The following is a 21,556-nucleotide window of genomic DNA, read 5'->3' on the forward strand; positions in this document are numbered from 1 at the left end:
ATACATCATAGAAATTTATTAATTCTGCCCAGGGGAAAAAGATGAATCTTGCGTTTGGACATCTCCAGCTAAGATGACTTGTATTTCCACGGGGGGTTACTAGTGGGGCTTCAGGTCACACCCCGCCAATTTCGAGCAGCCCTGCAGGAGCTGGGAAGCATCCTGAATTGGGAAGTCTCAGAGCCATTGTGTTAATTTCTGCTTCTCAGACTCAGGCCTGTGACTAAGTCTAGAGAAGATGCAAGCTGTTCAAATTAACATGAAGCGCTTACAAATGAACCCCTTCCCCAGGGTCTCTTTCTCTGACCATGTGTTCCCCTTTCCTGTTCCCATGACTACTCTAAAGTTTTGGTCTTTTAGAAAGAATGAGCCAAGGTACCCGGAACAACACTTTGTAGAAACGGCTCCCTGAAGGGCAAGGTTATACTACCTGCCTAACCCAGGGTGTTTGGGAACCCCATTATGCTGATATGCCCCCAAATTCTGAAAGACTGAGGAATCTGGTAAATCAAATATTCTCATAAAGTGCATATCTATCACAAATTCTTTGGGATTCCAAGTTTATTGACAAAATGTCCTCTGAACTCATATAGGTCTTATTTCCCAACGTATTAAAGAGAAACAGGGAAAAAGTCTCTCTCTGCTGAGTAGGGATTGGACATGCCCTTGACTGTGTTCGGCACCGAGAGTCACTGAGAAGACACAGTTGTAAAGCAGTGGTTCTCAGCAGGACAATTCTCTCCCTCACCCCCAAGGACCCTGACAGTGTTTGGATACGTCTATGGTCGTCATGACTGAGGATGTGGGGAGATTGCTGTTGGCACACAGTGAGTGGAGACCAGGGGTGCCTAAATGTGTCCTCCAGTTCACAAGACAGCTTCCACCCCAAAGAAGTCATGATCCCAGATGTTGATAACACTGAGGTCCACTAACCCTGGCCCAGAGGTAGGAGAGGGTCTTCAGGACAGGTTCGTGCACTAGGGGATCATCTAGGAGAGCTTCAAAACAAACACAACAGTCGTTGATGTGAGAATCTGGGGGCGGAGCACTCTGCCATCAGACAGCTGTGTGGCCTTGAGCATATTAATGTATTGAATGCATTGGATTCTATGGATGTGTTCATTCATTGGCCAGCTTTGTGAAGAACAGCCTGTTCTAATTCAGGCAGAGGAGACAAAATAGAGGCTGCATGCAGAGGTGCAGTGCTGGAAAGAGCCAGGGTCCAATGAAGGCCAGACTGGAAAACACTGAGAGGCAGGGCGAAGTAGAGGCAGAGGAGACCCTTCCAGACCTTCTAGACCTTACTCAGGAGCTGCGCTTTCATTCCAGGTATAATGAACTATTTTGAGCAGCATGCAACAAGTAACGTGACCCAGCTTATGCCTGAAGTTCTTTGTCTGTGTTGTTCCCTATGCAAGTTCTAAAGGTGCCTGTCGGATGAGAGACTGCTCCCTGCCGCTATGGTAAGGAGGTGAGGTGGGAAGGAGGGGGGAGCCCTGGGGGCAAAGAAAACACTCAAGACCGCCATTGTGTGGTCCTGGGGAAAAAATTGAAGAGGTGGAAAGCAGGCAGTTCCTCAAACAATTAAATATTGCTTTATCACATGCCCCAACAATCCTGCTCCTAGGTATATATATACCCAAGACAAATGAAAATACGTGTCTGCACAACAACTTGCACACAGCTGTTCATAGCAGCATTGTTCACAGTGGCCAACAGGGGAAGGTAACACAGATGTTCATCGACAGATAAATGAATAAACCAAATGTGGTGCAGCTGTGCATTGGAATATTATGCAGCCATAAAAAGGAATAAAGCACTGATTCATGCTATGACATGAATGAACTTTAGAAACATTAGGCTAAATGAAAGAAGCCAGAGACAAAGGGCCCCATTTTCCATGGTTCTGTTTATACTCAATGTCCAGAACTGGCAAATCCACAGACACAGACTAGAGTGGCAGTTACTGGGGTCTGGGGGAAAGGGAATGATGAGTGACTGCTAAGGGGTACAGTTTGTGGGGGAAAGGGTGAGAACGCACCAGAATTAGAGACCGGTGACCGTTGCACAAATCTGTGATGGTATTTTAAAGGTATGGATTGTGCACTGGGTGAATTGTTTACTATCTGAATTATATCCCAATAAAGCTGTTTCAAAAAGGTGACACATACACAAAAAATGGGTGAGGATGGACCAAGGGTGGACCCAAGATGGGACCCACAAACTTTAGAGACAGATGTCACGTGAGGGAGGGAAGGAGGACAACAAAGGCTGGCTGCGTGGCATTTCAGCTGATGTTGCTGCAGAGGCTCGTGACAATTCCTTTCTTTTGTCCCCTTTAATAACCACCCGATGGTTTTCTCAAACGCTACCTCTTTCTTCTCATCAGAGTCTAAAGCGGTGGGGGAATGCTTCGGGGAAGGAGATTTGCTTCTTGAGAGAAATCAAAACACCTACTTCTTGGTGACATTTTTACTCTTCGTTGCCAGAAGACCTTTGACCCCATGGATGCTGGGTCAGGGAGGGGGTCACAGGCTCAGGCCAAGGAAGTACTGAAAATGCATCGGGTTTTTCATTGAAAGGATGTGGTGCATATTAATGCAAATGGCTGCTCCAATGTTGCAGTCAATGCACAAGGGGACATCCGTATTGCTTCCTTTAGTTAGAAACTTATCTTAGCTTTTTGTGTACATGCAAGTGTGACTTCTGGTAAAGTCAAAAACAAAAAAAAAGAGAGCATTCTTTTGTACTGTACTGATGAGAAATGTAGATTAAAAAGGGAAAACCAAAAAAAGACCCACAAACACATAATTCATTAACATTAGGTAGCAAGTCCTGTTCTTATGTATTTAGTCTTTCAGTGGGTGCCTTTTTATCTGGTTGTAATTGTAATGACAAATAACAAGTACGCTTTAGCCTTCAGGGAGTGTGCAAGTCTGGAGCAAGAGTCAGATTTCCTTGTGGGATCCTGAGACAAGGAAATTCCCTCGGGGCCCAGGAGCCACCCAAGAAACGCCCTCTCTTATATTTTTAGCAATATCTAGTTTCCAAAGTTATTGACTTTTCATTCATCCATCCCCTTATTCATGTAATAAACCATTTTCTACTATACTCATGTGGAGATGTGAGGATAAGGTTCCAGCCCTGCGCTAGAAGAGCTCACAGGTATGTAGAGAAAATGACAGGTAACAGTTCAAGATAAACTCTGTAAAAGAAGTGTGTACCAGGTGACCTGGAGACGGGCACATCATGAAGGTTATTAAGGTGGGCAGGTTATGAAGATGCATGTGGTCTTTTGTGGGGTACCCCAAAACCCATGCATTGGGGGTTTTGGAAAGTAACACAAGAGACTTGAATCATTGTTTTTTCTTATATTCAAACATCATCTCTGAAGTCTGCACTAGAATTAAAGGACCTGGAGTTATTCTCTTGCGATGTCTCAAGGCTTAGGTTAGACCTCAAGTCCAATCCACCAAAAGCCAAGTGGTTTTGGTGGCTCCGTGCCCCCCACCAGGCCCCTCTGCTGGCCTCAGCTTCCCACCAGGGTAGACAGAGGAGCTGGGTTTTGTTTCCCAAGCCTGCACCTCCTCCCCACACTCTGCGCCCTCGCCCGCGCTCTGTGCAGTCATCTCGGCTCCTTGGTGTGGGAGGATGTTCACCGCAGGCTGGTCTGAGCCCGGGCTCCTCAGCCCGCCACACTCCCCCACAGCCCTCTCGGTGACTCTGCGCCTGGGGAGGCTCTAGTGCCGGGCTTCTGCCTCACACAGGTCCTCCTTTCCCAGGCCCTGCTGCCCCCACCTCCTTGGCAGGTGGCCCGTCACAGTTGACCGACAGTGGGTCTGTGATTTTTTTTCCTTCCTGCTTGGGCAAAGCCAGGGTGGGCGTGTTGAGGGGGAACCCAAACTGTGGTCTCCCTCACCATCCCAGGGCCCCTCCTAACTTCCTGGCTGCTGGCTTAGAGGCCCAGAAGGAGCTGCCAAGCCATCCCGTCTGAACAACCAGCTTGTGACCAGCAAACTGAACAAATTTAATGCAGGAATCTCCAAGAGAATAAGCAGACCCTGTGGACTGTGTCATCTTCACAGAGTGATGCCCCCATTGCTCTGGTCTCCAGCCCAATTAGAACCTGGCTAATTAGCATTGTGCTCAGCACATTTGGGGGAAAAGGTCACTTTGGTATATATGATTTTCTTTCTCTTTTTTTTCTGAGCCAAAGAACTTCCTCTGAGGAACAAGCACTAACCTCTGATTCTCAGAAACAAAAACAAGCCAAGCCACACATTTCTATGAATTCTCTCCATAGGCTGATGATTAGTGATAACGGCAGCAGCCCTACTGATTGGGTGCAGGTGCCGGACTTCACCGAGCTCGGCTATAGTGGAGCCTCCCAGAGCGAGGGGAGCCGTCTGGTACCTAAGGAAGCTCATCTCAGCGAGGACGAGGACGAAGAGGAGAGGCGGTGCAGGCTTGTGGCCATCACAAGTCCGGAGAGATCTGGTCCTGGCCCTGCCCATTCCCACTGTGACTTGGGCAAGACTTTTCCTTCCCATGGAAATTCAGAAGCACTGTATAAAGGAGTGTTAGCTTTAACGATAATATATGTCTTGGTTGATAGTTTGAGTGAAACTAACTGTTTCTGCAACAGAGATGATACTCCAGTGGGTATACTGACACCTCCCAGGGGTTCCCAAGATGAAATAAGATGAAAAGCAGGTGTTGCTTCTGGCTACCATGGACCAGGCACTGGGCGGGGACACAGCCACATGCTTTGAAACAGAAGTAGCTTTGAAAAACATGGACACACATACAGATGTGTGGACTTGGAGGATGGCAGTTCCTGTGGTCCTTTGGCATGGCTCCCACATTTTAGGGAGAAGAAGCAGAGCCTCGAGAGCCGAAATGACTCTCCCAAATGATCCTGAACATCCCATCCATCAGGGTTTGTTAAGACAAGATGTAAGTGTCGACTCTCTTAGAGCAATGAGAAAAGTCCTGTCTCTGAATGTGCTGTCAGTAATAATTCTCTTAACCTCATAAGTCATGTAAAGATATGTGTCTGTACCAACTTCATGCCAGTGAACTTGAAGACACCACAGTGCCCCAATCCAGTTACATTCCACTTTCTCACACCCATCATAGCGTCTCTGCTCCTGTAAGACACCAGCGAGGGCACAATTTTAAGTACTGGCTTTATTTTCCCTGTATCTTTTCTCCTTCCCTTCACTGGCTCACTGTGCCTTTTCTCTGTCCAACTTCCAGCAGCATAATGTAAAGATTTGTGCAAAATCTATATAGATAAGAATTTGCCATAAGGGTACTTACCATGAGAATATATCACTGTATTTGAATAAATTAGGTGACCAGCCAGTTATATTTTATTTCTAATAGCTGGAGAAGATCAGTGCAGCACAGAATGATAGGAGCTTTCATCATATGGCACCTACCCTCTGTTGTTTCAGGTGAGCACTTGAACCCATAAACTGGGTTCCAGATCACACACCTTTAAACTTCAAGAGAATGTTCGATCCATCCAAGGCAGTTGGCCTTCACGATTGAGACAAATGAGAAGGGGACCCCTGATGTGGACTTCTGGGTGGACTTCTGACTGTGAGGTGTGGTCCATCACAGGGGAACCTGGTGAAGGCTTTACTGAGGTTGTTAGGAGGTTCTTGTTCTTCCCCTGGTGAAACGAAATAATCGCAGTGCATTCCACGGGCAGTAGATTCCCCTGGAGATGTGAACCGATACCAGTGAGGAAGAAAATAATATTCCATGAGTTTTCACTTCTGGTAAACCAAAACTTAAAATATATTAAGTACTGGGGATGGGGGTGGGGAACATATCCACAACACTAGTTTCCTTTTCTGTTCAGCTGCTCAAGTTTATTTCCTACTTAAAGCAGGAGGAAAATAACGTTGGTTCTTTTTGTCATGGATAAGCTCTTTCGCATATATTCTGAGGGGTCAGTGTTCTTGTGTCTGAGAGGCAAAGATATGTTTATGCCTAGAAGATATTGCAGACACATTCAAAAGACTACGGCTGGCTCAGTGGCCTTTCTCATGTCCTCTGGGGTTACAAACAAGTTTTGCACTCTGGACCTAAAAATGGATGGATGGATGGATGATTGGATGGATGGGCGGATGAATGGGCAGGCAGGCAGATGGAATGATGTATGAATGAGTGACAGGATTTCTTTACCCCTTTATCTGCACAGCTAGTGCAAAGCCTGACATACAATAAGCCTTTTCCTTATGTGAAGACCTGACACTTAATGATCTCAATGATGGGTCAACTGGTCACTGTCTTTTCAATTCCTGGGCTTGGCATGCTTTGACACCTGTTCATTCAATGGAACCTAGCAAGTCGGAAGTCTCACAGGCATCTTCTTGCATCAGTGAGGCACATGACTAGGTAGTTGGGGATCATTTAAGGGTCCCTGCTACTCCAAGACATTTTCTGAAAATTCCTCCACTAGTAGGATGAAATGCAAGAGTTGGGCTAAGCCCAGTGGAAGAAAACTTGCCCTCTGCCAAGTCTGTCGTGACATAGTCTAGAGGAGACAAATCCCGAGACTCGTGCCAGGTGCCTCCAACTCCTTGCTCAGATTGCTTGCCCACCAGGCCTAACATGTCCCCAGTCCGTAATTTTCGAGTGCATTAAACTCAAAGCCCCCATATTCATGGAAAGACGATGCCAAAGGAAGCAAATTAGAACCAGAAAATAAAAGTCTGGTGTTCATGCTTCATTTCACAGAGAAATCCGTGCCTCCCCTGCTTCAAGTCTCTCTTCGTTATCGCCCGAACAGGTGATTGTTGAAGGCAGTTACCCCTGAGATCTTCACAATCCTCTATGGAAGAAAAGGCCCAATACGTTGTGTCTCTTTAGTACTTTGCTACTTCGGATGTTTTCCCTCCCTCTTTCCCAAAGCCTTCCTAATTCCCCACTCTCTTAGTGTCGCAGAATTTGAACCTATTCCACGGCAATCACGCGGGACCCCCTAAAAGCCATGTGCCGGTTGGAGTTAGCACAAACCAGGACACAGAGATTAAACATAAGACCCCTGGCTTGTGGTACCCAGGGAACGATGAGGGAAACAGATAAGGAAAAGGCCATTAAAAAGGCCTGCAGGAGGGGTCGTTGTGACACAAATGTTCTGTCTCTTGGTGGCAGTGGTGGTAGTCAAATGAATGTACACGTACAGTAAATATTATTGTGTATTACTCCTTTTAACTGCATGTGGACTTCAATTACCTCCATTTTTTTAAATTAAAAAGATGTATAATTGCAATGTTCAGTCTCAGAAGTCATGCCAGGGGGCCCTTCGAGCAGCGAGTGGAAACGCATCACCCCTCTCAGATGAGGAGAGCCCGTCAAAGAAGGCCTCCCCACGGAGGGCATCTCACAGGTCAGAGTCAGCCAGGGTGGAGGGGGAGGCGTGGGAAAGGGAAGGCAGTGTGGGCAGCACATGCGTCTGCTCCTCCCTCCAGGCAGCTCTCTCACTGGTCCGCTGCCGTGAGCCACCTCCCAAAAGACGGTCTGTCCCCATTGCAACAGTCCTCCCCCACCCCTGTCTTTTCCAGGTTATTTAATGGTGCAAGAAACTAGAACACATGTCTCATAGAATTTCCCATATTCCGGATTTTAATTGCTGCTTCTTCATGGAGTTTGCATCATTTGTCCCTCCCCAGTATTCCCTGTGCACTGGTAGCTCTATTATTCTTCTCATTGTTGTTGTTGTCATCACCATTATTATTACATCACCACTAAATCACACCGGTGTTGCTGAAAAGGTAAGAATGTGGACAATAGAGTGCTAGCTTCTAGAAGCTGAATTCTGCCAGCAGGTAGCTTTAAGCCGAGCCTTGCCTCCTGGTCACATAAATATGGATAGCAGCCTCATGCCGGTGCCCACATTTGGGAAGTGATTCCACTACAAAGAAAACACACGGACTTGTGCAGTGGCCAAGAGGGACCGGCACAACAGCTACATTCGGCTCAGGGAGTTTCTGGAGACAGACCTTTCTGACAGTAAATTTCAATAAAGTTGGTGGGTGTTATATTAATGCCTAGACTCTTAGTCACCACAAGGGAACTGAAATCAGATGACTCCAGGATGGCAGAGGGAGGCGAGATATTGGCAATTCTGATTGTAGATGTGAACATAATTTCAGGGGCATTATTGGAATTGTTTTGTGCTTTGATTAAATGCCTCACAAAATAACACAAGGCTGTAAGGTGGGAGGAGGAATGGAGTGAGGAAACCCAAGGGTTTTTATTGGCCTTCACAGGTGCTCTGTGAGAAGGTCAGGAGGGGGACACGCTCATGATTGAACAAGACACAAAGTCTTCATTTCTCAGCACATCCCATGCACTTCAACACGCAAAACCAACCTGCAAACGGACCCACGCATGTTTGTGTGCGGTCAACGCCGATTTAGGGATCATCACAAAAATTTCAAAAGATAGACTTTTTTTTTTAAGAAAAGGAAAAGATGAAGTTAGGAAAGCTCTGTATCAGTCACATTTGCCATTTCACTCCTTTTCCACCCACCCGTAAAGCCGTCTTCCTCGGGTGGTTTCCACCAAGAGTGTCAGGCAGACGGTCTAAGGTGAGCAGGGTCAGCCCGACACCTGTAGGCACCCACCACCACTGGAAGCCAGGGTGGCGCAGGTCTACAGAGTTCAGCTCACTTGATCTGTCTTTGGTGTTGTCCTTTTAATCACGTGTTCTTCTCGTGTGACTGAGACAAGTATAGGACTGTAATAATAATGACATCGCCATGGCAGAAACAGGACTTTTAGATCAAAGGTGTCACACTGCACAGGTAAAATGATTCATTTGGTCAGCTGGCCCATCCTCACTAGACATCTCTGATGCTCCAGACTGGTGATGGGTGTTCTTGAGATGGATACAAAGCAGGGCTGCCCCTTACCAAAGCCTGCCATGTGATATGATACAGTACGGTATGATATACAATGCTGTTGTGTTATGTTATCTTATATTACATTATACTACACTAAACTACATTACATTACTTTATAGTTAGGATAGTATATCTTTTTTAAAAATATGGCTCTTTTTATTTTTCCATTATTTTTTTATCCTCACCCAGGGACACACTTATTGATTTCCGAGACAAGGAGAGGGAGAGAGTTAGAGAAATATCAATTGGTTGCCTCTCACGCATGCCCTGACCAGGGACTGAACCTGCAACCTAGGCAGGTGCCCTGACCGGGACTGAACGAACCCACGACCTTCCAGTTAACGGTACAATACGCCAACCAACTGAGCCACACCGGCCAAGGCCGAAATAGTGTATCTCCATCTGTCCATTACTTTATTACCCATCTCCTTCTTGTGATAGATAATGAAGGGAAACAACTACTGGGAGCAGGGATTTTTCAACCACACCTGGATTCACACCTTGTACCACTCACCTGCTGAGTGACCTTGGAAAAACCCTGTAATAGCTCTGTACCGTAGCTTCCTCCTCAGTCAAATGCAAATAACAGCAACACGTATCTCAGAGGACCATTGTCAAGATCAATGAGTTACCACTGAGGACAAGCCCTGGGGGAGGAGCGTGTACATGTTGGCAGTTAGTAATATTACCACTTAGGGGTGGGGCTCCATGGTCTTGAAGTGGGGGTGGCTCCTCCACCACATTCAGAGAGGCGCAGAGAAGTCCCCCAGGCCCTGCCCACTCCACGGTGGACTCCGAGACAATCAGCATATTTCATCCTTCGCCACAGAGACTGGTTCAAGCGTGGGTGGATAACAAAATGACCCAGACCAATTTGTTGACTCAAACCATCATTTTGATATGCCCTTTGGGGACTCAGATTGACTCTCATTGGACCTTCCCTGGGGGGATTTAGAACTGAAGCTGTTATAACCATCATCTCCTGTAGGAAGCCCTGTTGGAGTCCAATCAGTAAAGCACAGGGACTACGGGTAAAAAAAGGCACATCAGTGACATCATATGACTCCAATCCCCTAGTCACCCCTGAAACCAGCTTTGTCTTTACACCTTCTGGTCATGTGGGCACAGACCTTCCCATTCTGCCAAGCCAATTTAGACCAAAATGTTTTCACCTACAACTCAAAGAAAGCTCATTGGTATTCCACCCTTTGCTGACAACCAAGAGTCAAAGGGCCCATAAAGAACTCCTCAGAGACAGCACAGTGAGTAAGTAACAGAGCCCCACCGTAAGTCCTTCTCTGCCTGAACTACTATATTTTGCTGCTCCCCAAAGCTAGAGAAGGTTCCAGAAGACTGGTCAAGCTCTAACTGTGGGGATCTGCAAATGAAAGGCAGGAGCCAGTGAGGCTTCTGGGAGGCGGTGGCATTGCATTAACCACAAACCTTTATTAAATGCTTTTTAGACACCAGTCCCTGCGCTGCACTTCGTGTGCAGCCTTGCACTCGAGCTGCGCCTTGAAAAATGAGCACGATGTGGGCATGTGAACTCGGGGATGGGCCAGCATTCTTATTTGATGCTCACAAAATAGTGTCCGTGTGCCTTTAAGCAGCTGTGACTCAAGGCTGAAAAGGGCCCTCTTCAGCGGCGGCAGTGGCTGGTGCTGGAAAAGGAACGATGCACCTTCCCTACCCAGATATTTCACTGCATCCCTTCATTCAGCCAAAATTTCATCCCAGCAAGAGGTACTGATTTCCACTTTGGTTCCTGGTCCCAAACATCTGAACCATGTTTTCCACCCAGCTCCATCTGGGGAAGATATAGGCTAATTAGTGAACAAGATAAGCATCCTGGTAATTGAGGGACGTGCCCGTTGGACTAGGGAGAGGTGAGTGTAAGATTGCCTTGTTGCGACACGGCAACCAGACACCCTGTCCCTGTCGAAGTCACGTTTTCTGGGACACTTGGCAGCACATTCTGTGTGGGTTATTACTTCATAAACGAGGTGGTAATCTAAGCGTGTGTTTAGTCACTTTCATTTAATGAGCACTTCTTGAGTACCTGCTGTATGCCAAGCACTGCAGTGAGCAAAGGAGATGGAGCGATGAGAGGTGTCAGTTCAGGCTTCACACAGGGTCGGTGGGGAACTAATGTGGTACCATGAGGACTTTATGGCAGTGAGTGCAGAGACTGGACACCTTGCCTGCTTTGGAGCCAGTGGGCACAAGCACTCAGGTGAGCCCTTTGAGAGGAAATCCAAGACCTGAAGAAGAGTAGAAAGTAGTCAGGAGATAGGACGGAGGCAGGGAAGAAGAACAGAAACGGAGTTCCAGGTGAGCAAATTCTGCAAAACTCAGGAGAGAGAAAACAATCTACTCAAGGTTCAGAGTAACTATAAGTCAGAAGCATAAAACACAGAAGAAAAGAAAACATTTCCTGGGTCCCTCCCATGCACTAGAATCATTAATGTGTAAGAAGAATATCAACACAGATGTTGGTGCAGGCCGATAGATTTCTTCCGTTTGAGCACCCGCCAGGGTGACATGTGCCCAGCACAGATGCACATGCCCGTTGTGACCACAAAAACCTCTTGACCTTTGATGGAAGAGGACACTGAGGCCCAGCTTGGTCAACTCACTAGCCCACACCTCACTCCTGGGATGGAGTAGCATTCACACACTTGCCAGCCTGCTGCCAAAGCACAGCATCTCCTGAATATGTCTCCTTGCCTGCCCAGTGACCCTGAGAAATCCATGCTTTCCCCCCTCATTGCTCTGCCACCAGAGGCTCTGAAACCACAGCCCCCTGTGGCGTGGAGGTGAGGGAGGGTGTGGCCCTGCTATTCCGCCCCCAAAGGCGTTCCAACTTCATCCCACTGGCTCAGCAGTGTTCTACAACAGCCAGCACCTTAGCTGCAGGTGTCCCTGTTTGCCCACCTCTGTTCAACCTCAAGGGCCGAAAACATTCCCTCCACGCAATCCAGAGGTTTTTTTAAACATCTTCAAGAAGTTTAATCCCTTTGCAGCCTGGGGGAAAAATGAGTTAGAGGAAGACAGTGGAGCATTTTGCTGAGGTCACAGGGTGAATTAATAGCCTGTCTTCAGGAGGGCCCTTCTTCCCCCACCCCAACCTGCTGTCACCCACATCATTCGTCCCTGACCAGCAAGCAACTCCTCATGAAGCCTGGAGTCCACAGTCAGTGACACTTGTCTGAAGAGTCTCTGTCATTCCTCCAGAGCCAGTCAGCACCAAGGCCTTAGGCAGGACCCCGACCAGAGCTGGCAGGTCATAAATACCTCACAGGCTCCTTGCTGCTCTCATTCCCAGGCAGCTCTGACAGGGGCGAGATGAGAGCCATGAAGGCAGCTCCTGCAAAAGCCATTCGAGAGACCAGGGGGAACCTGTTGCAGCTCAAGGTGGTCGCTGGAAACTCTGAACTCTTTCTGTTCAAGAAAACAGCTCGGAGCCTCCCAGCTTCAAAACTGGCATCAGGAAACGACAGGGAAGCTGGCAATGTACGCCACAGCAACCACAAAAACCAGGGATGGAAGAACAGATCTCAGAGATGCTTTCAACGTAAACAGAGCTCTTCTGCATAGTTTTCCTAGGTTCCATCTATTTTTCACTAGTCTCCGAGGTCCCAACGTTAGACAACTCCTACACATTTCTGACAGGTCAACGCTTTGTAAAGATCAGGATGGGTGACATACCAGAGAATTAACTAATCTGCCCTCTTTGACAGAGAGCTTTGTCTACACCATAGGAAAGTAAAGTTATTTTAGAATTAATTAGAGAAATATGTGGACGACATTCAGATGGGGTAATTTAGTTCCAAATTACCCCAATTACCAAATAGGCTAATTCAGTTTTTTCAGCTTTGTTGGGGTATAATTGACAAATAGAAATTATATATATTTAAGGTGCACAATGTAATGTTTTGCTATACATATACATTGTGAACTGATTACCTCAAACTATTAAAAATATACATTACCTCATATAGTTACTATTTCCTGTGTGTGTGTGTGTGTGTAGCAAGAACACAAGAGCTATCCTCTTAGCAAAGTCCAGGCATCCAATGCTGTGGTAACTCTGTCATCACTGCGCTACACATTAAGACACCAGAACTTACTCACCCTGCGTAACTGAAAGTCTATACCTTTCACCAGCGTCTCCCCATTTCCCCCACCCCCAGCCCCTGACAAGCACCATTCCACTCTCTGCTTCTGTGAGTGTGACTTGTTTTAGATTCCACATATAAGTGAGGTCGTACAGTATTGGTCTTTCTGTATCTGGCTTATCTCACTTGGCATAATAGCCTTCAGGTTCACCCAGGTGGTCACGAACGCCAGGATTTCCTTATTTTTTAAGGCTGTGTCATATCTCATACTGTATATCACATCACGTTTTCTTCACCCACTCCCTGGGGGTGGCGACTGAGGCTCAGGCCACTGTGCGTGCTGCTGCCATGAACACGGCAGCGCAGGAGCCCGTCGAGGTCCTGGTTTCACTGCCTTTGAATGGACACCAGAAGTGGGGTTTCTGGACCATATGGTGGTTCTGTTTTTAGCTTTTGAGAAAGCTTCACACTGTTTTCCATAATGGCTGCACCAACTTACATTCTTACCACCAGTGTATAAGGCTTCCCTTTATGCCACATCCTCACCAACGCTTATTTTTTGTCTTTTTGATAATAGCCATAACAGGTGTGAAGTGATATCTTATCATGGCTTTGCTGTGCATTCCCCTGATTATTAGAGATGTTATAAGCCCATTTTAATTGAAAATGTCCACTGGGAGACTTGAATAATCGGGCAGGTCATTTTGTGTAATGATTAGGGTTGGGAAGGACAGTCTCTACTGAGATGCCAGGGGGTTCGCCCTTCCAATGCTGTTCCCAACAACTCAGGGAGGTGGTAGGAAATTCAAAGAGCAACCAACCATTCACGGAGTTCCTCCATAGCTTCGCACCACAGGCACAATCTCTGATCCCAACCGTATCTGATTTTGCAGGTGAGGGACCTGCTTCAGAGAAGTTAAGACACTTAAACACACACACACACACACACACACACACATCAATTTCATTTGCAGCTGGCACAAAGCTGGGTAGCAGATTAAAACCAGTCGATGGCACATTCTAGATCCATAGAGATTCAGACAAGCAGGGAACAGGCTGAACCTAATAAGAAGCCAACTAGGCATGGTGCACATTTCTGTGCTTGGGTTCAAACGGATGGGCACACAAAGAGAAGATGGGGAAATGTGAGAAGAAAAGACCTGGGGCCGCACGCGATGAGTCACTGGTGTTACGTGTCTGCCGAGAGGCTGGTGCAATTACGGTCTGCAGGGGCAGCAGCCAGAATGTGGCTCTGGGAGGTGGAGGCTGGCAGTTTCTCTGTGATGAGGGGTTCACACCTGGCGATCTGGATTCAGTTCTAGGACCTGAACCGTCTGAGGGGAACAATAGCTAGGTGGGCCCATCTGGGAGTCAGCTGCCTGGAGGCGGGGGTACTTAAAATTCAGGCCTAAGTGGAATGCTAAAGGCACTGACTTTGTTTAGAATGGAATACCAAAGGCAGGGAGGTGTCATCACACCGGTTGCCTTCTACTTCCCAGAGAGCATGGGGGATATCCAGACTCATTATACCTGGCCTCATGAGTGTATGAAATTAGGACTTGTGTACAGAAGACGGGGATACGACTTCATACTAGACAAACAAACAAACCAAAAGATTTCCTGACAACCTTAAGAACTGTAGGAAAATAGATGGAGAGGATGTAAGGTAACATTGATAGGTAGTGAGCACCCTGTCACTGGAGGCAATCAAGCACATGCTGTGGGGACGACACTTGAACTTATGTGGGTCCTAGTCATTTCAGTTTCTGTGGTCCCCTTCTTCCATAAAAATTTAATTATATAACTATGTTGGTAAAATGACAGATATAATCCACACAACATTATATTCATTTCTTTCCCATTGATTTTAGAAGAAACTTACATGTTTCCCTGGGCTCCAAACAGTCTCATGGGTCCTAGGCACCGTGTCTGCTGGGCCTAGTAAAATTGATCTTGCATGCTGTCCACTCCTGTGCCAGAATGTCGTAAAAAGATTCTGATCATTGATTGGTAGGAGCAGTTTAAGGCCAGATCTCTGAACTCCCCACCCACCCCAGTCTGAGAGTCTATTACATGAATTCTGCCAACAAAGAGAGGGGTGCTTCAAGCCACTCTTTGCAGTTTAGGTAGATACATGTTTTGTAGGAAACCCAAGTTAAAGAACTGTATATATACCACGGTTCCATTCTGTAAAAGGTATATGCATAGGCCTAAATTATGGCAGATGGTAACACCTGAAACAAGGATTCGATTGGGGTGCAGATGAAACATGGTAGTTCCTTTGTCTGATATCTTCTTATTTCTGCCTTGTTCAAATGTGTGTATTTAACAGATTGCATGCATCACTGCCTTAAAATAACTAAATAAAAACACTGGCGAAAGGTCTATACATGTGACTTTAAGTTTCAATGTGAGGAGGGTCATTTAGCCCAATTCTCTGTTCTGTGTTCTCTGTCCGATCAGGAGCACTATCGTGATGCATGATGCTGGGAGAGTGTCCCTGGGCACGTTGGGTGTGTTCAACTAAGAGAACAGTATGTGAGAAAGCTCAGCAAAACCCATTGCGCAACCAAGAACCGAGATCTAAAGCAGAGCCACAGGGGTCCCTTCCCTCAGCCCCCCCCCCCCCAGCCAACCTCATTCAGAAGCTCACCAATTCAGCAATCAGCCGCATCAACACACTCCCCCTGGTAATCACACAAGCAGTTAAGTCTAGTCTGTGCTTTCTAAAACCCCAGCTTCCATTTCCCAGGCTGAATGGCTGCTAAATGCCTCTGGAACAGGTCCTGTGAGTCACCCCATCCCCAGGGGCAGGAGAGTGACCCAACCTTTCAGACCTAGCACCACCAACAACCCGTCTTCTGAGTTACCAGGTATAAAAGAAGCAGCCTAATAAACACTGTCCCAATATTAGGTCTCTCTTTTCATTAGTGCCTTTTTAAAAATCAGTTCTGATTTCATCCCAGTAAGAATGTGTGAAGGGTTGAATGCTTTTGAGACAAATTCCCTCCTGGGTGTAAGCTGTGAATAGGACCAAAAGGGATGACAATGGAGGAGTGAATCACAGGCAGTCCCTAATTGAAGCAGTCCCTAAAGGGAGGGCTATGCATTGAAACCAGAACTAGAGAAAAAAGGCGGCTTGGGGACCTGCTAATTTGGAATGGCCCTAGTGGGCAGAGGCCTGTCCTTTTGTTTTTCTGTCTGTTGCCCTAAAACCAATAAAAGTCCTTGCATGCAATTGTTCATGTTTGCACAAAACTATTAATCACGGCCTGCCTGCTGGAAAGATTGGGTGTCTTTTTCAGGTGAAGGACGGGAAGGGAACAGAGCACATTTTGGGAGACCTGCCCAGGAATTCTCACTGGAGAAAACATCTGGGTTTTTCACATCGTTTATGCAAAACAAACAATGTGTATTGTGTTCTCTGGTGGAACTCTAGGGAGACACAAACACACAAACAAACAAACAAACAAACTCAACATACAATAAGCAAACCCACACTCTGTCCATGAGATGTACTTGCTATCATGGTCCTTACGAAGGTGTAGGTGATAAGTTGCAGGCGTTTTCAGAACACGCAGTCCACGCTGAGACAGCCAGTGAGCAATCTAAACAGTGTAGGGAGAGCCTGGGCCCTTTTCCAACACTTTGCCCCCAGCCCACCCCAGGAAGGCACCCCCTCCAAATAACAGCCCCTTGAAAGAAACCTACCAACTTCGCTTGTCTGAATGCTGCCTCCTTCTGCAGCTTAGCCCCCACCCTTGCAGCCTCATTTTGCCGAAACCAAATGCGAGTTGTTCTTTAACAGCACCGGAAAATCAGAATTTATTGTACATATGTTTGCGTTCCACTTAATAAAAAGACCTATATTTTAAGATAAACTTTGTTAGTAATTCATGAGGTAAGTGACTATTTATGCTAATCAGGTAGAAATATATTCTCAAGCATAATACATTACATAAATTTGAATGCAAAATGTTCAATGATGAAGTAAATACAGGTAATGCAAATAATAAATTACCTCCAATAAAAATTATAAAAGATGTGTCTTCAAAGAGAGAGCGGCTTTAACTTACAACTGTGAATCACTTAAAGAGAAAAGAATTAATAAATGCTGAATTACTCTGATGATTATTTAACACATAATTCACCTATTCATAACGACTCCTAGTAATCAGACTGTTGTTTCACATTCTGCAATATGAGGCGAGACTGTTTCCCCAGCAAGTCTGCCCTTATCAGATTATCTCATCTGATCCTATTAATTTTCTTCCATGAATCTGCTAATAATGATTTGTGATTTACTTACCCTGCTAACTAAAGACTGTTAAAAGGCTGTATCTAACATCCAACCTAAAACCAGTCTATGCCTTTTCCTTCAATTACTTCTCTCAAATCCCTTTAGTCGGTTTCACAGTGAAATTTGGTGGACTCTGGCTAGCTCTGTACCTTCAAAAGCAGCCTCTGGAGAAACAAAGGGTGCAGCCAGCACACTTGATGCATTTTGTTCTTCTTTAGGTTCTCTACGTCAGATTCCAGCCTGACATACCTGAGTAGGGTAACTCGCCATTAGGAAAAACAGACATTGTTTCTTAGCTTTCAATCTTGGTAATCTGGATCTGAACAGGATCTTTCTTCTTTTTGCATATAGTTGTGTATGTACTGACATGAATCTACAACTGTGTTTTGGATGTGACTGTTTCGCAATCATCTACATGATTCGACTCACGCCCTCCTCCCTCCCAAAATTCTTCTATAAATACTCACGGCTTTCAGAAACTTTAATGCCACTGGTTGGAATTGGTCAATAATGACAAATGCATGGTTTCGGAATTACTCCGTATTGTTCTATGGAGATTACCAGCATATATATATAGTAAGGGGACATTAAGCAGCACGAAACACGGCTCCTGTCATATTTGGATTAGCTCGGCTTGGGGAGAAGTGAAACAAACAATGTGAGCAACGAAGTCGATGGAAATGTGGCCGGCTGTAATTGCACAGAATCAAAAACCTGAATAGTGCTAATTAAAATGAGAGAGCTCAATTGTTGGGAAAGAAACACCACTCACAGAGAACTGTAAATGTTTAGACACCCCTGTGAATCCCTAAATAATAAAGTAAAAAGGACAAAAATGAGAATTAAGTGATAAGCTTGAGAGCACCCCTACTACACATCTACAAAATAATTCTGACCCTCTCTCTTTTTTTTTCAAGAAAAATAGGGAGACTGTAAAATACTCTGCAATAAGAGGAGGAAAAATACCATGGCTTGACAGCAATGTACAAAACTAAACCATGAAAAATGTGCAGATAATAATACATCTACTGCCCAAACATGGGCATTTAATTTCTAGAAATGATATATAATTGCAACAATTAGGTGCATGGCCATGAATCGCTATCGAATGGTCTTCATCAGGAGCAAACTTTATTTATAAATGTTGTTTATGAATCCAGAAGTTTCAGTGTGCCTGGCCAAAAACACTTTCATGAGAGGCAAATAACCTCTCTTACAGCTTTTAACAAAAATGTGACACGAAAGGATAAAAAACACTTATCATAAACAAAAAAGAATCAATTCTTCCTAACTGCATTTAAATTTGTGTTTTACATGAAAAATTATAAACTTCAGACATTTGTGGCTAATGATTTTTAAAGAGCCTAGAAAACTGCTACTATGAACAATGCTAAATGACATAATATGTTTATGTAGTTCAAGATTTTCCTCTGAATAAATAAGCTATAATCCCTAAACTTCATTAGTAAGTGAAATACTGTTTAAGATGTGGCAAGCAAAGGAATTCTGTTCGGTTGCCTAAATATTGACATAGCCATCAATCTTTCTTCTCCAAACTGGTAATAGACATACTTCACTCCATCCCTACAAAGTATTTCCATAAAAACCAAACTACCCTTACTACAGATTCACTGCAGGAATGGTGAAAAGAAAAGGTCCTTTTCTAGAAAATGCCAACAGCACTGGCTTTTTAGGATTACGATGTGCCTACAAACCTCTTTTTTTGAGGGGGGAGGCGGCAGCGGGGTATCTCTTTAGGCACTCGGGGTCTACTGAAACCGAAGGTTGCAAGCATCTGAGAAATGAACACAAATTTAATCTGCTGTCTAAAGCCAGTGAGTGACACCTAAGTTCTCGTTATAAACAGTAAAGTATGCTTCGGGGTGGGTGAGAGCATTCTGAAGTGCAACGTTCGAGAGGCGGGCTTAATATATGACTAAGTGTCAGAAGTCAGGTTTTCTGAGAATTACTTTTCAGATAAACAACTTTATAGCACTGCACTTAATCTTACTTACGAGAGGCATCTCATTTATCACTGAATTACACGTAACTTTAATTCTATTGATATTGCCATAAAGCCCGCTGGAAATCCATCCTGACACTTTGAAAGGGTTTGCGGCCCTGTTAGAGGGGATCCACTTGCTAAAAGTCTCTCAGCCGGAATTACACTCCGAAGGCTTCTATGTCCCCTGGCCCCTTGATCGACAATCAAGGGGCACAGTGGGAGAAAAATGACTCACATCTGCCCGCACTACTTTCAGCCCTTTTCCTACAACGTCGGATTCTCCCACCACAGTTATACTAACTTTCTGCGCCTGTTCCCTCCCATTTTGGGAAACCAGTTTCTTTTCACTTCATCAACAAAACTGGACACCGATCAATTTCAACTGACCTTTGCCGAAAGGTGGCGCTGTTGAGGTAAAAACCAACTCGGTCCAACAATAGTTTTCACTCTTCGATCCTTTTGCAGGCTTTTCAGAATTTTTTTTAATGCACCTTCCTAACGTCTCCCCCACCCCGACAGTAAAAGTATGTATATTACTAACACCAAATGCACTTCATTAATTGGAGGAATCAACAGTTCCAACATCCAAGCAAGCAGGCAGGCTGGTCTTCCAAACGCCGGGTCCGCTAGCGCTCTTGCTTTCCCCCAAATAAATCTCGGTCTCTCCGACTTGCCTATCGCTTTAAAATCTTAGAAACAGAGTTGTTAGTTCTTTTTCTTCTCCTTCCTTTTTCTTTTTGCATAAGCTTTAAAAGAATCGATCTAGAACATTGAACAGTTATTAGCCTCGGCAACGGGGAGGGGGAGAAGCAGTTCCCCACCCCACCCCCACTCTGGGTTTCCGGGCTTGTCCGAGAAACCGCGGTTTAAAATTTAACCCTTAGCGGGGAGCTGCAAAGGCTGGGGTGTTGTTTTCCCCCTAGTTCCTCGCCACGATCGAGTATAAGATAATTAGTGAAACGTAAAAGTGCAAAGGGCGCGCGGACCCTGATAAACAGGGGTCAGATTTCATAGGGGTGGTTGAGCCTGTGTATGAATGTGTGTGTAAGAATGTGTGTGTGAGTGACGGGGGGCGAGGGGGAGAGAGGAGAGAGAGAGGCTGGGAGAGAGAGAGAAACGAATATGAATCTCAAAGGTCAAACTCAAGCCGGAGTCAGAAGCCGGAGGGCTGAGCGGGACTGACCTGACTCTGAGCTTTCCCGGAGTTAACTCTCGTAGGCGTTCGCTACCCACTAGGGTACACCACGTCTTCGAGCAGTCAGTCCCTGAGCGTAATGGCCCCTGAACAACTTATTTCGCCTCCTATAAAAGAGGGTGATTAAAACGGACTTGCTCCGCAGATCCGCATCACCCTGGCCGCAGGGCAGCTGAGCAGTGTCCTGCGCGCAGTCAGGACGCCTGCACCTCCGCGCGCAGGGACCAGGAGAGGGACAAAGACCAAGTTTGAGCTCCGGGCACAGCCAGGCTGGGGAAAGGAAGGTCCCCAAGGCAGACACCTGGGTGCCGAAGGTGGAAGGAGGAGGGGAGGCTGCCAAGCTAATTCACAATCCTGGGCACCGAGGCAGGCAGGGGAGGGCAGTCAGGCAGAGTGAAGGGTGGGCCAGTTGGGGCTCCGGAAGGCAGGCCTCTGTCGAACTCAGAAGTAAAGCAAACCATTCTCTCGATCCTCCTGGGTTCCCGCAGGCCCTCTGGAAAACTCTTTCCCCTCTTGCACCAAACTTTGCGCCTGGTTTTGCTCTCTCCCCGGGAGACAGCGGCGTTGGAAGGGTTAAGCCGGTGCGTCCCAGCTGACAGTCAGCTGATTGGGCCCTGATTGACAGCTCCGAAAAGTTTCCTTGTTTCTATACTATTATGCTAATCGCAGCCGCTCTCGCTGCTTCCCATTGGCCTGGAGTAGCAGTCAATTTCCCATCTGGTCCTGACGTCACAAGTGCTATAAAGCTCAGCAATTGCTTTAAACTCTTCTTGCTGGATCAGAGGCTTTAAAATCTTTTTTCATCTTCGAACTGTAGCTCGGGCTGCTCTTCGGCTCAGCCACCCCCCTTTTACTCTCTGCCTCGCCTTTCCCCAGGACTTCGCAATTTTTTTTTTTAAAAGGCAAGAAAAGAACTAAACTCCCCCTCCCTTTCCTCCAGCCGGCTACACCTCTGTCTTGCACTTTGCACGGAGAGAGCGCGCGAGGGAGAAAGAGAGGAAAGAAAAAAAAATA

At 46.0% G+C, this 21,556-nt stretch overlaps 1 long non-coding RNA gene across 3 annotated transcripts; it reads right to left on the reverse strand.

The window, feature by feature from the left end:
* Positions 1-10,298: 10,298 nt before the first annotated feature.
* Positions 10,299-21,217, reverse strand: LOC118981157 (uncharacterized). Of its 3 annotated transcripts, XR_005065279.1 has the most exons (4): positions 19,735-21,217; positions 14,925-15,012; positions 13,864-13,944; positions 10,299-10,731 (listed from the first exon to the last, which is right to left on the reverse strand). It is a non-coding gene; the product is annotated as an uncharacterized LOC118981157 (long non-coding RNA). The 3 variants fall into 3 exon arrangements; XR_005065280.1 differs by lacking the exon at positions 10,299-10,731 and having other exon boundaries at positions 13,386-13,947; XR_005065278.1 differs by lacking the exon at positions 10,299-10,731 and having other exon boundaries at positions 13,387-13,944.
* Positions 21,218-21,556: the final 339 nt, after the last annotated feature.

The sequence above is a fragment of the Sturnira hondurensis genome, unplaced genomic scaffold (assembly GCF_014824575.4).
Source record: "Sturnira hondurensis isolate 20B ecotype Veracruz unplaced genomic scaffold, ASM1482457v3 Scaffold0023817, whole genome shotgun sequence".
NCBI classification, from domain to species: Eukaryota; Metazoa; Chordata; class Mammalia; order Chiroptera; family Phyllostomidae; genus Sturnira; species Sturnira hondurensis.